Source organism: Lepidochelys olivacea, assembly GCF_965140295.1.
Source record: "Lepidochelys olivacea isolate rLepOli2 genome assembly, chromosome: 5".
NCBI classification, from domain to species: Eukaryota; Metazoa; Chordata; order Testudines; family Cheloniidae; genus Lepidochelys; species Lepidochelys olivacea.
The window spans coordinates 66790662-66808902 of NC_140415.1; positions in this window are offsets into that span (position 1 = coordinate 66790662).

Consider the following 18241-nt stretch of genomic DNA (forward strand, 5'->3'; position numbering starts at 1 on the left):
GAAGACATGCAGACTAATTGGTGAGCTATGTATCTAAAATAGGTCATTAAGACTTTGAAAGGTAGCTATTAATCATTATAACTCCCATCTCTTAATGAATGGAGCATGTTCCCCAAACCCATTTGTATGTGCAGGTTACAGGAGAAAACTGGTTTGCAAAGCACTGGGTAGCTGCCCTGGATCAATGAGAGGACTGTTTTGACATACAAAGTGACCCAGATACAGAATTTAATTAGTTAGTTGGGTGAGAGCAAGCAGATGTCACTAGAGCAGGGACTTGCTGTTTAGAGATTACAGATCTTTATTTTCCCTCTATGACTAACTTGAAGTGCCTTATCTAGATATGTTAAGCAAAGTGTTTCTGCTGTTTTACTTCCAATTCCTCTGTTTTTAATAATTCTGTTTTTGTTATGATTACTGTTCTATAGATGACTTCATGCAGTCCTCCCTCAAAAAAAAAAAAAAAAGAAAAAAAAAAAAGAAAACCTTGTAACTTCTCTGGAGAGGTGCTAAAGTGAAAAGAGTTTTTGGAAGCCCCACTCAGTCTTGGTTAATGAGTATGGGCAGAAGTGCCCTGGCCCAGTGACTCATTGTGTTGCCATTAGGCTGTCACAGGCAAACACAAGGGGAGAAGCTGAAAGAGGAAGGAGGACAAGAGTTGGTATGTGGGTTGTTCATACCACATTTCATTGCATTTCTGTATTTGGGTAGGCTGCGACTGGCAACACTGGACACTGAAATACTTTACCCACATAACATGGGCCTATGTGGCACAGTATTCCTTCAAAGCCCTGCCAAGGTGCCTTAACTCTGATCTAAAGAGAATAGGATCAAGAGGCTAGAGAGAGATTAATATTCTTTCATGTGCAGTAATCCTAGAGCATAATGAAACTTCCAGTAAGAGTGCTGATTGGTTCCAAATGCCTTTTTTTTTTTTTGGTGGTGATTTGGAACCTAAGTTGTTCCAGGCGTTTGAACACAAAGGTGAAAATGTTAAAAAGAAAATGAAAGGCTAAGTGGACAGACTGTAAAATATCAAAAAACAGTGACAGATTATTTGAGCAGTGCAAGGGAACAGCAAACATATCATCAAGTCCGATTCATCAACCTGACATAGACATTTTGTGCTGGCTAATGTCCCACTGAAGGTGTTATATTTCTGGAGCCAGAAGAGAAAGAGAGAGAGAGCCAGACAGATGCAGAGGGAGCTGATGGACACACAGGTGTGGACTGTAGTGCTTTATTCTGGCTGCAAAACTGAAACTAACACAAGTCAGACTTTGCATTTCTGCAGAGCAGAGAAAGTGCAAAGAGCCTGCGAACATTTAAAGGGACAGAACATCACAGAAGAGAAAGCTTTTGAACCAATTCTTTGAATACAGTTTTTAGGATGTTGGTGTTTCAAGTGAGCAACAAATGTAAAGCTATTTCCTAAAGGAGTAAAAATGCACATCTGAGGCAAACCAAAGATATGTTTTAAATATGCAGTAGTTTTATTTTACTATAAATTTGTGATTAACCAATGTATTTGGAAGATTGATGCAATTTAATCTTGTAATTGTTTCCGTATTAAGAACGGAAAATATAGAGGGCTAGAAGAACATTTGGAGACTAGTTTATTGGATTGCAATGTAACTGAATTAATGAATTTTGAAACTGTAAGTAATGTTGAAGTGTTACAAAATATGAACTATATTTTGATTTCATAACAGCAGGTAGATGATAGAGGCAAGAGAATGAAGTATTGTTTCCTAAATGCCATTCATGTTACATATATGACACTGTAATCTGGTTGGTAATATTTGGAGAAAATATTTCAGAATTATAATTTACTTTGTTATTGGTATGAAGTAGAATATGAAGGCTTGCCCTATATGCAAATTGAGATTTTATAGGTATCTTGAAGGAAAGCAAAAGAAACCAGGCCAGATCCTCAGCTGGTGTAAATTGAATATGCTGATTTAAACCTGCTGAGGATACATCCCTCCCCCGCAAGTGTCTCTCTCCAGTGCCTGTGATTACTACAAAAAAAAAAAAAGCCACAACACAGCTGTGATTTCCATTAATATTTTTCATGTCAACCTTTTTTTCTGTTACCATGTTGCTACCATGAAAGTATCATACAGCCAGAATCACTGTGGGCTAGATTCTAGCAGCCCCTCATGTGATGGTCACTTCCCTGCCCATATTGTAGCAACCTTCATGAAACTTGCAGGGAGGAGCACAGGTTGTAAGAGGGAAGAGTTTGGAGACGGCAAAGGAAGTCAGTCTGCGTGCACACAATTGCAACCTCTCTCTAAATAGTGTTCCTAATAAAGAGCCAGTTTAGCTTTAGAAACCTGGAGTCCTCTCTTGTTATTACCTAGCACGCAATCCATGAATAACACATGTGCTCTGCACAAGGGCCTGTCAGAAATGCAGTTCCTGAACTCCAGGGACTGCTCCTTCTGTATGCCACCTGGGCATACATTGCTCCAACCCTCCCTCTGCACCAGTGGAACTGTCATGCTCGTGGGAGTATATTGTACCATATGAAGGAGAGGAGTGGGCATCCTACCCCTGCATACTGGGGCACAGCCAGCATAAGCCAAGGCTTCATAGGTATGACAGAGTCCTGTGTAATGAACATATATACTACTCTGAATCCATAAGAATTTCAGCCAACAAATAATTTAAAGGCTTTTGTAATGGTCTAAGTGAATACTGAGCTGGAAAATGTTCAGAAAGTTTGGGCAGCCCATGCTATCATGTCTAGCATGTTGATGCCAGTCCTTGGAGTAAAATAGTTTACATTCCTCCAAGAGGAAGCCTGTTCAGTATCAAGGTACCTTTAAAAATTAGCAAAAAGAAAAGGAGGACTTGTGGCACCTTAGAGACTAACAAATTTATCTGAGCATAAGCTTTTGTGAGCTACAGCTCACTTCATCGGATGCATGAAGAATTAGCTGACAGAGTACAATTTATTTTAAAAAGGGGTCCTAGCAGCAAATTTAAACAGAACAGTAATCATGCTGAGCACAGTAGGATCATATTTCCTGTAAGTAGGTACTTATTAAAAGTGAATAAATTATAGTATGGATGTAGCATGAAGTGCTCACTTCAACTGTTAGAATGGCAAATGTTTAGGTAATATAGAAGCGTTGCCTAACTCGGGTCTTGTCCTTAAGTTTTTCGTATACACATTTTACCTTATATCACCTTCATATGAAGTGGAGGTTAATAAGTTACAAAATTCATATCCTTCCATAGTTTAGTTAACAAAACATTATTAAGAAGTGGAGTATTTAGAATTAGAATACCTATCTATCTAATCTATATCTATATTAAGATACAACTTTTGTTTAGAGCTTGTTTAGAATAACAAAGAAACAATTTAGGAAGAAAAACATTGTTTTTTGTGAGGTCATGTTATTTATTGTTCACAGGTATTCAGACAGCTACTGCGTATTTGTGAAAATGTTTGAGAATCCCAAAAGCTTCATGAATATCGTTAGGAGGCTTATTCCTTCACCCACTTACTTCCCTGGTCCTTCTCGCATGAACAGAGAGCAACAATACCCAAAGTCCAAAGGTGCAAACAATTTGATGTTTATTGGGGTGAACTTCCAGCAAGCATGATTCCAGTTTCGTTCCTTAGTGTCCCCCTTCCCAGCTCTGACACCACAGAGCCTTACCTGTGTCCATGTTCCCATTCCAGCCCTTAGCTAAACATGATTGCAATTTCCCCACCCCCATTCCCATTCCCCCCACACACTTCCTGATTGACTGCAGACTGTATAGTAAAACTTGAGTTCTGCTTAGCTATACCTTGACCAATCATTTTACTGAAATTTAACTAACCAATCCTAACATATTGTAACATGATTATTTAACCAATTATATCCCACCACCTTAATTAGTTTACACCCAGCAAAATTAATTATACAGCAGACAGAAACAATCACAGAATCAGACAGAGATTATGCAGACAAACAATAGGGAAATGGGGACTACAGTGATAGAACAACAAAGAAATGAGGATTTCACATCCCAGCTATTGATAAGTGAGTTCTTGCCAGACAGGATGCTATCAAACTAAGTTTCCTCTTACATCTTCTAGGCACTTCCCTTTCTCTGGAGGCGATAGGCATTATCAGGACAGGATTGTATTCCTAACAGCCCAATAGCACCTTATTTCAATGTGGCTAGTTTGGAATGTGAAGATGTGATCATTCCCTTCCCAGCTTATGGCTGCCTCTGCTGCTTAGCCAAAGGCCTTAGCCTAAGAACAGGGCCTCAGACTGTCACAGTAAGAGAAGGACCTTACACCGGCAGACAGTGATTTTTGTTTCTTTCTTTTATACCTCTATAACTAGCTAAGTGATAAGAATACAGCTAAATTCTTAGAGTATAGACCTTTACAGACAGGCCTGAATATCTATATGCTAACAAATATGAGTAGAAATGATTATTCTTTTGAATCTATATCTGATGTGTATTATTCATTTTGTTATTTTCCCTTAAAAGTTTCAGCCATCCAATCAGGCAGCAGAAACCATACCAAGTGATTTACGTCATCAGTCACACATCTCTAATAACTGTTAGCACATGCAACATAGCTGAAGTGAAAAATGTGTGGACAATCTATAGGCTTAAAATTTAGTCATATGAACTATTCAGTGACTTCTTACCAATAATGAAATATGTGAAAAAATCAGAATTAGTTCGTGAACACAAAAAGGGTTAAGTATGAACCAAACATTATTCATGGTTACTTCCTAGAACAGCATTTCTCATATATTTTCTGAAAAAACACTTCAAGTTTGAATTTAAGTGCCCCAAAGAACAAGTTAAACCACCACGTAAAGAGCTGCTGATGAGACAAAGAATAAGGACTCGTTGATTTTAAGTGTCTATTACTGCTGTTACCAAGGAAACCATAAAATAACAAAGGCAAGAAGTCTCACTTTACATTGGTGATGCACCAATGACTTCTGACATGAGTATAAAATACATACTTTTTGGAAGTATGCTATATTGATTAAGAAATATTTTCTCATAGAAATGACAGACAATTCTGCTCTTAAAATTAGTTATTCAAAGCTAAGTTCCTAAATATATAATCCATCTGAAATTTATATTATGGCCTTTGGACATTCAGAAGGAAATCATTATGAATTTATCGAACTGGAAAGCCATAAATATATATATATATATATATCAGCTAGGGCATACTATACTTGTGAGAACCACATCATCTGCTAGATTAAGGTTACATTTAATTCGTCTGAATATAATTAAGCAGAGTACTTCAAACCCTCCATTTTAGATTGGGTTTTACTTTTCTTCCATAAATCAGTATATCAAATTATCTCAATTGGTAACAAAGTGGGGAACCTGAGAGATGTGCAAATACTGAGCCACCTGTTGATTCAGACAATACATGACAAAAATTAATATTACTAACTTTCACTGAACTTTCAGGGGGAAAACAGGAATCAGATATGGACAATTTAATCAAAAATACATTCTCTAAAAATATGTGTTGTGCAGTATTTTGTCAGACTGTCTAATAATGATGTGAAATACTGCAAGTTTGCTATGGCTGGGTGACATACACTTCAGAAAAGAGTGGAGTTTTTCCCAGCTAAATGGCTTGACTCAAGGTTACAAACATTTTTGCAGAAGAGAAGAAAATCTTTCAATATTGTAGTGAAAAAATGTGATTGAAAGATTTTTGCTACTAGAACTGCAAAATATGATTTTGTACGGATTGTTCTGGGCCTTTTTAGCTTTTCTTGCTTGGCTGGCTGAGAGTGGTTGCAGGTCACTCAGGGGTGCTTCTGGTATCCCAATTAACTGAGCTGACTCCATGTGGCCAGCAGGGTTGGCGATTTCGACTCACTTTCTCACAAAGGAAAAGGAGTACTAGTGGCACCTTAGAGACTAACCAATTTATTTAAGCATAAGCTTTCATGAGTTACAGCTCACTTCATCGGATGCATTCAATGGAAAATACAGTGAGGAGATTTATATACACACAGAACATGAAAAAATGGGTGTTATCATACACACTGTAAGGAGAGTGATCACTTAAGATGAGCTATTACCAGCAGGAGAGCGCGGGGTGGGGGAGGAGGGGAAGAAAACGTCTGACGTTCCTGATAACGTCTGGAAATGGCCCACCTTGATTATCACTACAAAAGGTTTTCTTACCCCCCCCCCCCCACACTCTCCTGCTGGTAATAGCTCCTCTTAAGTGATCACTCTCCTTACAGTGTGTATGATAACACCCATTTTTTCATGTTCTGTGTGTATATAAACCTCCTCACTGTATTTTCCACTGAATGCATCTGATGAAGTGGGTTTTAACCCATGAAAGCTTATGCTCAAATAAATTGATTAGTCTCTAAGGTGCCACTAGTACTCCTTTTCTTTTTGCGAATACAGACTAACACGGCTGCTACTCTGAAATTTCTCACAAAGGGTGGCAGTTCTCTATGGGATGCTCTCTCCTGCAGCTATGTGTGGGAGGGCCCCCAAATACCCTCCAAAATTTTAGGGGGATAGTGGGCTTACCGGGGGGCCCTGAAGTCACAGGATAGGAGAGCAATCTATTTATCAAAGATGCTGTAGGTGGCATAGCAGGCCATTGGCCCTTCCCTACAAGAAATGAACACCAAATAAGATTGGGCAGGTGGGGTCCTCCATAGTTTAGTATTAGCATTCAAACATTGCACCTTCTGATGATCCTCCCATCACTAGATTTATATTGGATCTGGCCAAGTTGTGGTGACTGTCATAGAGCATGTTTTTACATGTGGCTTAGCTATGAAGAGGCTGTTTTACTGTATAATTTCATGTTTATTTTGGCAGCCAGGTTGAAGTGGGTTTCTGGGACAAATTCTGCTTTTAAGCCACAGCCCCTGGGGGCCGGAGGGGGGCTGTACAGAAAGGCACCGCCCCAGTGGGAATGCTGGAGGCATGATTTTAATGCTTCCTAAAGTGCAGTGGTGTGTGGCCCGGGCACCAGCCTTTCACAGGCTACTTGGGCCAGCTGTGTGTGCTGAGGTCAGAGCTTCTCTCTTTGCCTCTCTCTCTCCCTACACACTTTGGGGTGTCTACTACCTCTGAGGATCCTGGACTCATGGACTCCTTGTGCACTGGCAGCTCAAGGCCATGACTGTGCTCTCAAATGTGGGAAGGCTTCTTGCAGCATCTCTCTCCATTATGCTGGGCACAACATGGCTCATAGTTTGACTACGGTGAGAGCCTGGTTTACAGTGTGCTTTCACAGGTAGCCTGGTGAAGTTAATGCTGCTTCAACTGGTGTGATTTTAAATGTTGTTTCCTCAGCTAGTCACAGTGCACAGGCAAGACAAATGAACAGTCCTTCTGAGTGCACTGGTGGGAAACCTGCTGACTTTGCTGCTGCTACACCTACAATAGCTATTCACTTTTTTTTTTACAATAGCTATTCACCTCAGATTCACTTTTTTTAAAAAAAAAATCAGTTCAAAATTGTGGTTTGAAGTCACACATCTCTTTTGCTGGCGAATGCAAGACCTAGTACAGGTTCCCTTATTTCTGATGAAAGAATCAGAGTGCATGCATCCCAGGCCACCTCACTCCCCACTTGATTGGATGTACATTTGGGTGGGCATGCCTATGTGTGTGTACCTGATAAATTGTAAAGGTATGTGTGACTTTGTGTGTTGCTCTCTGTCCCTTTATTCATGCCACAAACCAAAATGACCAACAATGACTGCCAAGGTACATTTGTTTCATATTTAAAATATGTGAAATTTCACAATGATGAAATTTGACTTTGGGAATTGAATTTTCAAGCTGATCTTTGGAAAATATATATATTTGAAATATTGAGGCTCCATACAGAACAGCTTCATAACCCAGTGCTTGACCTATCCTAAGTATAAATCATTCTGTTAGATCAAAAAGAAAAGGAGTACGTGTGGCACCTTCTCTAAGGTGCCACAAGTACTCCTTTTCTTTTTGTGAATACAGACTAACACGGCTGTTACTCTGAAATCTGTTAGATCAGATGTCAGAGAGCATATATGGCAATGGTCATCTAAAAGTGTAATTGCTCCAGAGCAGAGGTTAATAACCCACTGGGAATGAAATTAGATTGAATGTCATTGAGTTCCTATAAAAGAAAGCCCACACTCCTCCACGAAGCAACATTTTTGGTGACCACTACTGGCCTTAAGTTGATAATATTATCTACGCTTATTTTTGCAAATACATGTAATAGGTGGAATGCAGAGGTACATGCCAAAGAAATATCTAAGCAGGTAAACTCGCTTTTCTTTGCTTGCATAATCAATTCTTTGTGGGCCAATTGGTTCATTTTTATTATTAAACACTTAAGCTAGCAGAGCAGGCTATACTTGACAAGTTATGACTTCTATTGACCTCATATTTACATGGATATATATTTTACATTACAAGCAGTCTATCAACATTATTTAAGGTGTCAAAGAATAAAATTGCAACACTAGGGAATTTTATCATTTAACTTGGATGAAAAGACAAGTATATAGTACAGTAATGGTGACCTGGAATGTTTTAAAATATTTACTACTCAGTACAAAAAGCTACATTAATACATCTCAATATTTGAGAATTTAAATGCACTTCAGTCAGGAGATACTAAGTTGTGTTTCCATAGTAACCACTGCTACCACTCATGTAGAATTTAAGAGTATGCCTAAAAACACTGATTGTCCAAAACTGCATTCTCATTGGTAGATTGGGACTGTTTGATGTCAGAGCCATGCATCAATTCCCAGTGATACACATCTGGGAACTCAATTAAACACTCACAAAAATATCTAGACTGGTTATCCTCAGTGACTGAGGGGCAATGTTAACAGTGAGGACAAAGACACCAGATGGGATAAGAGGTGAAGAGAAAGGTGAGGGAGTGAGGGGCTGAAGGTAAAAACGACAGTTTAAACGGCTTCCTCTCCCAAAGCGCAACCTAACCTTTTAGCAGCACTTTGTGGCCCTTTCAGCTACTTCCAGCTCACTTCCTAATGTAAAAACCATGCTGCGAGCTTGTTTGATATTCCAAATTATATTTAATAAAAGAAAGTGAGTTGAAAGCAGCTCTTATGCCATAAACCTCTACTGAAAGGGCAGCTAGGTTTCTCAGAGATATGAAGGGTTATAAATATTTTCTAAAAAGGTGAGCTAAAAAGCTTTAGGGAAAACAACAAAACCGTAAACATAATAATGATAATAATAGTTGAGAAAATGTGTATAAAACTTTGAACCTTCTCTAAGCCTCTTAGCAAGAGCTACTTTTCACCGTGCTTTTCACGTTTTCATCTTTGCACAACACTTCCCAAACTGCCTTTTTAAAAAGTTGTTTTAAAATAGAAATTAATATGCCATGCTCTAATAGAAATAAGACATCGCAGGGTATATATTAGCAAGCTACTGGTACATACCTGGGGTTCATTGTGATGTGGGGCTGAGTGCCTTAAAATCCCAAGAACTGCACCAATAGTTTAGCAATGCACATGCTGGAGTTTCTCTATTACTATGTATGTTGTTGTATTCTGTTTTATGGAGCACACACACACAGAGCGCACCCTCACCCCCAATGAAGCCATTTCATAGTTGCTGAACTATGGCCCAAGTTTCTGAAATATGGCCAAATCCTCTGTCCTTCACTAACTCAAGTAGCCTTCATCCCATACCTTTCACAGTGTGGTTCTGCAACCAATTAAAAGAGGCTTCTTCCATTCATTGGCTTGTCCCCAGATGAAGGTCAGGGGCTCCTGGCTCCTCTCATTTCTCCCTTGGCCTGTCCATGCTCTATTCCCTTCTGCCCAATGCCACCCAAATAGCTCACTGAGATCTGAATTTGGCCCTAAGACACTTGCTACACTGCAGAAATGATCAGTTGCTGACAATGGTTGTTAGCAACACATTCCTACCCCCAGACTGCCTCAACTGCTGCTCCATTTACAAACACTAACTGAGCGGACACAGTCAGCAATGAGTCACTTTTCTTGCAAATATTAGTGGTTTTAGATAATGTTCTTTAACTGTTCTGATAATGTTCTTTAACTGGTACGGGGAAAAGAACTGTGAACTGAGGATTTGGCAGGTTAAAAGCCTTTCCGTTCACCTTTTGCATATATTGTTAAACTCCACAGAAAGGTGTAATAAATAATGTTCTGAATGTGACTTTCAGATGGTAAGATTGATAATAAAGTAGGATGTGATCCTGAGATTTTATTTCCAAGAGGTCTTGATTTCATATTTCAAAGTTCCAAAGTCCTTATGTGTCTGATTAGGATGTCCATTTCTGCTGATCAAAGGTAAGTGAGGTATATAACGTGATATCCCCAAGGAATATATGACAAGTACACAGAAGTGACAGGCACAGATGAGATGACTGAGTTCAAATATTAAACAGAAGAAGCTGTTATATAGTTCTGGTTCCATCTACATTCATGGGTAAAGTTGAGAGTGGGGCTTGGAGAGGATGATGGATAGTATAAGATTGCACCATAGCATCTTCTTTTAGGATCAACTCTGAGAGAAGAGATCACATACTGGATCCTGCCCATGAAAGCAAAACCAATGGATTTTTTAAAATCTCAGATATGGTTTTAACACTATAGATTTTATTTTTTGTTTTAGAATGATATCTGATATATTTTGGCTTCTTTTTGTGAGCAGTGCTGTCTTCTGAATCTGAGGCACAGGACATAAAGGAATGCTATTGTGGTTATAACGCTCTCATGATGAATTGCACAGTAATAATCCTGCTCACTGTCATTAACATTTGTACATAGCTTTATGGCATATATTAATTTTATATGTTATGAAATATATTAGCAGCTTGTTTATGGGCCACTTCATAAACAGGAAAAGGATAATCTCTAATATTTCACCATCAATCTTTACCAAAAACAGAGAACTCTATGGACATGTAATCACAAGCATAACAATAAAATGTATGCCCTCTCTTTCCATTAAACATTTAATTATTGTATCATTTGATCTACTATCTAAGACACTTGTGACACTCTAACAAATATCTTAAATATAGTTTATTATGGAGCTTACTGAAATATATGAGTAGAAGTACTATATTTGCTGGTTCAATGTCTACAATATCTAGAAACAGCAGGAACAAAACATTTCTTTCATGTCCTGAGACATGAACAATACTAGTGTAAAACGTTGATGGTGGGTTTCATATGGAATGTTTGTATTAAACAGAAAAATTGCTGTTTTAGATGTAATATGGCTTATAGAATTGCTGTTACTTCTCTCATCATCACCACTGCATTTTTCATGGCCAGATTCTGATATCCTTCCTGATCTTACTCCTTGAATAGACCCAATCATTTCAATGGGATTACTCCTATTGTAAGATACTATCCCAGGTGAGTAAGCCCTAAATTATCTCATAACTGTGCTTAACATCTCCTGATTCTCACTCTAATTGACGGGTTACCAAATGGCCTTTGGAATCTGTCTCACTGCCACTCCAAAAGAATAAGCGTCTTTCTAAAATGCAAAAAATAAGTGAGACCAACTCAAGAAACTCTTTATTTTAGAAAGCTACCACATATATGACAAATAACCACTTAATTGGATATTACAGACTGAGTATTTCTCCTGATTTTCTTTAAGAACTTTCTACACCTCATATACGTACACCAAAGCCAGTTCAATCTGTTGGGCAGTTCAAATCCTTCAAATTCCAGTATTCAATCAAATCAAATTCCATAAAAGCTGTTAAATAGGGGATAGAGGAATGGGACAGAAATTATGAGGTGACCCAAAGCTCACCACAAACTCGTATGAAATCCAAACATTCACAATAATCCAAACTCATTACCAGCACCAGTCTCACTCAGATCATATGCCTTTACATGGGGCTAAAAGGATAGCAGAGAAAATATTTTTATATTTTTCTTTCCTTTTTAAATTATCATTTTATCGGCTGTAATTCAAAACACACATCAAAGCACGGGACTCTTTAGGATGATATGCAGGGTTAAATCTTGGCATAATAAACTAGTAACAGTCTTTTAAGAGGAGATAAAGCAGATCTTTAAAGAAAAATCAGAATGTAAAGAAAGCATAATTTTTTAATAGTCAGAGGTTTGCCCTCTGGAGAGACTTTTTTTTTCTCTTTTCCATCAGCAGTTGGTTTTTCTTCTGTATAATAAATAATAAAGAGAGCACAGTAGACATCAGTTTGCCAGCCTTCAACAGGTGTTATGGCACAAATGCCTAATAGTTGTTCATTTTTTTAGTGTGGGACACAGCTGCTAATATTTGCTTCCCTTTTCCCAGCATGCTCCACTATTTGAACCCCCAAGAATAAGTCCCTTAGTCCCAACCACCTGAGTTTGAGTTTCAGGGTTAGCATCTTACAGCTGTCTCTTCCTACCAGTCTCTAGCCAGACAGGCTCATGGGAAGCAATACGGGAAAGGAAGAGAAGAAAGTACCAATTAAATGAAAACAAAAAATGTTATGAAAAGTAAGTTTTATGTTAAGAGTTTGAAGAATAAAGACTGTTCTGTCTTCACAGTATGCATATATGTAGCATCCTGGAACTCTTTGCAGAGTGAGTCACTGGGATGCAAAACATACTATATTCTGTATGTACAGTGAGGCACTGTAATCAACTCAGACCAACTGTTTGAATAGAAAATAATTACTAGAGGTAGGATTGGTCCTTTTTTTTAAGCTGCCCCAAAGTGCAACCTCTTTCAAGGGTAGAGCAAAGTGCAGTGGCCTGTGATAGTTTTTCCATCTCAAAGTTATTGATAGAAATCAGAAGTCTTGGCTCTTGTGAATTTCAGCAAAGGCAAAAGTAATAAAATGCAAGCACTGTGATCAATGCATATGGCTCTAAGGTAGAGAAACGGACAGAGTGTACACAGAGCACTGATTATTAAAAAAGGATCAGAAAAGATAACTGAGTTGTACTGTTCTTTCTAAAATGGCAAGAATATCAGAGTTTCTAGATCCTTGTTCCAGCAACTTGAATAATAACAATCTATTATTCTGACACGGGCTGCAGCAGCCTCTAACTTTAACAGTAAACATAATTTGTTCCATAACAATGTAATTTAAGAATACCCTGTACCAATAATATATTTCCTTCTTATACTGCCTGAAATATTCCTCCATTTGAGAATTAAATGATTAAAAACAGCTGTTTGGTATCCCATACTAATTGTAGATTTTCCTGAATATGCAAGAACGCAGGAGAAAATATGGCTAAATATTTATTATATTTTTATTACTTCATAAATATAAAGCTAATGGAAAATAAATTGTAGACATGCAAAAAATTCTCCTGCAAAATGTAAAACTCTGTTTCACTTACAGATCCCTGCAGAAATGCTGGATTTTTGCTGCTATTCTACTTTTAACCTGTCTAGTTGGAAAGGGAAAGAGAGTTTAGTTTAACTAGCCTGGAAAATCTTGGGTCCACACAATGCACATTTGGGTCCAAACAAGATCAGTTACATCTCAATCTTTATCCCCTTGAAATCAATGCCTAAACTTCCATTGGATGGCAGGAGAAAGATCACTTGATCATTATCTGTTAGGTTCACTACCCCTGGTGCACCTGGCATTGGTCACTGTGGGCAGACAGGATACTGGGTTGATGGACCTTTGGTCTGACCCAGTATGGCCATTCTTATGTTCATTGTCTGTAGTTGGAGCAGGATGTTTTTTGTTTTTGTTTTTTGCAAATATATTCCAAAAGACTGTGTTAGATAAAGAAATTAGATTTCTTTTTTGCTTACATTTTTACTTCAAGAAATAATTTCCATCCTTGAATGTCTCTTCTGTGAAAGAATACGCATGAGCTTTTTTTATTCAAATGCCTGTGAATAAAAGAAACACTAACTTGACTAATTCCCATACTAACTTTGTAAAACAATATTGGCTCAGCTGAGTAAATCATATGAAGACCAATTAGAAAAGTAAGAACAACAGGTGAATATTCACCCAGGCTGTCAAAACCAATCTCTCTTATTTATTTATCCCTTTTTGCTCTATATTTTTCTGCCAGATATTGGATACTATACTTTCTTCATTTTGCTCATTTTATGAATACTTAACTATGTGAAATATTTGTTCATTTCAAGAGGAATTCCCCTTGGTTTAAAAAAGAATGAAAAAACAATTTCTGAGCTTAATTGGGGAGACTTGGAACCTCTGTATTTGCTCAATCAATTTTATCACAGCAAAAAGCATTTTAACGATTCCTTTGTCTACATAATCACTTGCAACATAGCAGAAAAATTCCATTCCTACTAAAGTAAACTTAGCAGAGCAGGACAAGCGGCTTGATGTCACACTTAAAAATGTTTTAAAAATAGGTCTTTTAAATGCTTTTAAAAATGTAAATTAAGCTTTAATCACCATGGCAATGAAGTTCAATATTCCCAGTGGGTAAGTCAATTTCAAGTGTTATACTGACTTCTGGTATGAACTCTTAAAACACTGCTCTGTAGGCTTCCCCAGAGTTATAATGCTTGGTGTGGAGCCCATTAGATTCAGTGAAATGGTCATAACAGCTGAATATATAGCTCTTAGCCCCAAGGGTGTATCTACATACAATGGACATCAAATACTATATACACCTACATTATTAATTATTAAGTGCTATTGGTGTGCACAGTGCCAGAGAGAATGTAGAAGGTACTTTCCCTATCCAAAGGAAATTACAGGAAGAAGTAGAATTAAAGAGTAGGAAATTTCTGAATGAACAAGGAGCCGGAGGGAATTTCAACTTCCAAGCATTGGGGCTACATGGAAAAAAGTCTGGAGAATAGGATGGGAGAAGGAAACAAAAGAAGCATTAAGCCAGGTAGTTTGGAAAATGTGCTGTCACCTTAAAGAACTATAGGAGGGATGAGAGCTGAAATAGGAAAAAGCAGGATTTTTATGGGCCTTGAAAGTGAGGACAAGGGACTAGAATTTTCACACAAAAGGCTCATGCAAGCCAGGGAATGGCTTTAAAAGAGGGATGAATTCAGTCAGTGGCAAGAGAAGAATAAGATTTTGACAGCAGAATTTTGGATGAGTTGAAAAAAAGCAAGTTGGGAAGCAGAGGAGTATTACTAGAAGTGTGGTATACAGTACACATGTGGGAATAATTTTGGTAAGAGAAGACAGAGACCTTGAGTTGTGCTGCAACTAATCATAGATCTTAGATTCTGAGTAGTGTAATTCAACAGGTATTTCCGGTATTACAATTAGAACTACTATTGGCAGAGAGCATTCGTTACATGAGGTACTTGATTCTGGTCTCACAACAGAATAAGGTCCTACTCTATGTATGCATACTACTACAGTACATCAAGTAATCAAGATGAAATCATACTTGTTGGCTTCCTTCTGCTGAAAGAAACACACATATATAGATACTCATTGAAATGGAAGAAATGCATAATACCAGTAATGTCCTTTTTCAAGAAGTTACCAAACTGTCTGAATCAGAGGTGTGTTTACCTGAATATTCCAATAGCCAGGTTAAGAGTGAAAGTTAGAAATGTCTGGGTGTGCATAGCAGAAACTGATGGAGAAAAGAAAGACACAAAATGGTTTCAGATGCCCTATGTATGGTGCCATTGTAGTGTAGTGTTGAATAATGTGTGACAAATGGGTTTTGGGGTCAGCATGACAAATCGATCCACCAAAATGAAAATCTGGTAGGATTCAGAGAATTGGGCTTTTGGTGTATATGTATAATGTGTATAAGCATATAGAACAGTTGTAAACTTGATTTGAATACATTTCCAGCTTCTGGAAATGAATAGAGTGAACTTTTATGCTTTAAAATGAATGAGATTCATAATAACTTCACAACCAAAACTGAATGTAAAACTTGTAGGGCTTCCAAATGATGTGCCAAAATTGACCTTTACTTTTGTCCTGGGGCTTCTAAAGCTAAATAACACTCAGAATGATTGGCATCCTATCATTATTTGTAAATACTTTTATAAGTGGTTCTTTAAAAAGTGCTAGCATCTACAAGAAGCATACAGAACAATACTGTAGTCTAGTATATATAAGTTTTGTCTAGGTCAGTTGTTTTAAACATACTTTAAAAATTACTCTTTTTTCTTTAGCGTCTTTGATTGACTGCCTGGCTCTCTTTAGAACTGCAGATGAACACAGAAGTCACTAAGGGCTTCACTGAGAAAATAGCTTCAAGTGGAATTTGAGTTTTCAAATATACTAAGAAAACAAAATATTCTTGACTATTTCAAAAATGCTGTTTTCAAGTTGATGTAGCACAATTGGTCCTCCTGGTAGTTTACAGCTCACTGACTCCTGATTAACTGCTTATAAATGGAATCTCATTATATAAATCTGTATATATACAGCTGCAGATCTCAATTCACGGAGTACAGAACTTCTGTCATGACATCTGTGTATTCTTTACAAAAAGATAATTTAAACAAATGGCAAAATACAGACTGTCCTGAAAAATACAGACTGTAATGAAAAAGCTTTCACACCAGCCACATACACAACAGAAGTACTGAAAAGATGACAGGTATTTAGTCCACTCAGAGGAGGAGTGCACCCTAGCAACAAGCTAGAATCCTTAGTCAGGTTCTTTGAATAGTAGCCAGATCCTGAATAAGTAATGTGTGATGTAGCATGTTAACATTTCATTTTAACTTTGTCTTAATCAAGCAGTTTTTTAAAACAAATCAGCTATTACAACTTAGTACATAAGGCAGATCCTCAGCTGGTATTAATTGCCATAGCTCCATGGATTTAAATGCCACATACCGTAAGATTGCTTGCTGTAAGAAAATGGGCATATACTCCAAAAATAGAAAATGGATATAGTCAGGGTTCTCAAACTTAAGTTATAGGCATATCTTAATAGAGAAGTAGTGTCATAGATCACCTCTCCTTATGTTTGCAGTTGTGCAGATCACTTCTTATTCAATTAGTGATCATCTGTGTGGGAACCACAACAATTGCGTATATGGAAAGTAATATTAGGAATGTATTTTTAACTCTTTTAATGTGATTTGACAGCTGATAGGAGAAGAGCCAGCAACATGTGGCAAGCCAACTTTCTGGGCCTCCAGTGGTCACTTGACAACAAATTTAGAACTGTTACCTAAACTCAGTACATAGAAGCAAAGGGAATACTGCATAGACTATAACAATGGCCATTGGTTGCAAGACAAAAACCTGTAGAATTTAATGAACTTTCCCTTCATGGACAGGTGTTTTTACTGTATCTCATGCAGATGCCCAAATGATCAAATCTGCCACATTTCTTTGGAGGAAGGATCTCTTGAAAAGGTATTGGTGTTAGACTTCTTTTCAGTCATTGTCAGAAGATTACAAATGGATAAACATTAGCGCACCCCCCTTCTCCCCCCAAAAAAGATAGTGTGACACAGAGGCTCAGTGGTGCCACTTGGTAAAGGGTTCACTAGTCTTTACAAGCAACTCCTATCTCAAACTGAACAAACTCACTATACCTAATTCATCACTTTCATGGTATTTGTCAATGAAGGGTAGCATGTGAAGTCTCTACTGAAAGCTTGTAACTGATCGGTACTCAGAATCATTGTGAGATGTGTGTTTGGGTAATATCTGAGGAATAATGTAACTATATTGAAAACTATGCCTTATGGTCTTGGAGTTAAAGTGAGTCACCAGGGAATCATATGTCTTGGTGATGGTCCATTCAAGCGGGAGGGAACTGTCGCCCTTTCCTGGCTAGCTAATTATGTAATGTATTGCTCAATTGTCTACCTTTGTAACAATCTAGAAAAGTCAATGGAAAACCATCAAGGATAAACTATAAACATCAAAAGCACTTAGAGGTAAAAAGGAATGATATGAAAGTGAGGGGCTTGCCCTGGCTGTGAATAAAGACAAACGAGTGACTCAGTATATCACAGGGTGAATATCACAGTGACTCAGTATATCACAGGCATCCATTCACTGAGGAGACATCTTGCTAAGAGGGGGTGTTTCATGAAGTTCCTGGGAAGCCAGTCTGCAACAGAGTGAATTTTTTTTAGGGGGGGGGGACTGCTAAGTTAGATAGGAAAGGTAACTATTAATAAGTGTAGGGTCTAGTTTGTTTTTATTATTTTGTTTTGTATTGTAACAGTCTGTTTCCATCACTCTCCCTTGTTTCTAGTAGAACCTCTTATCTTTCTTGAATAAACCTTCCTCTGTTTTAATATAAGTGCT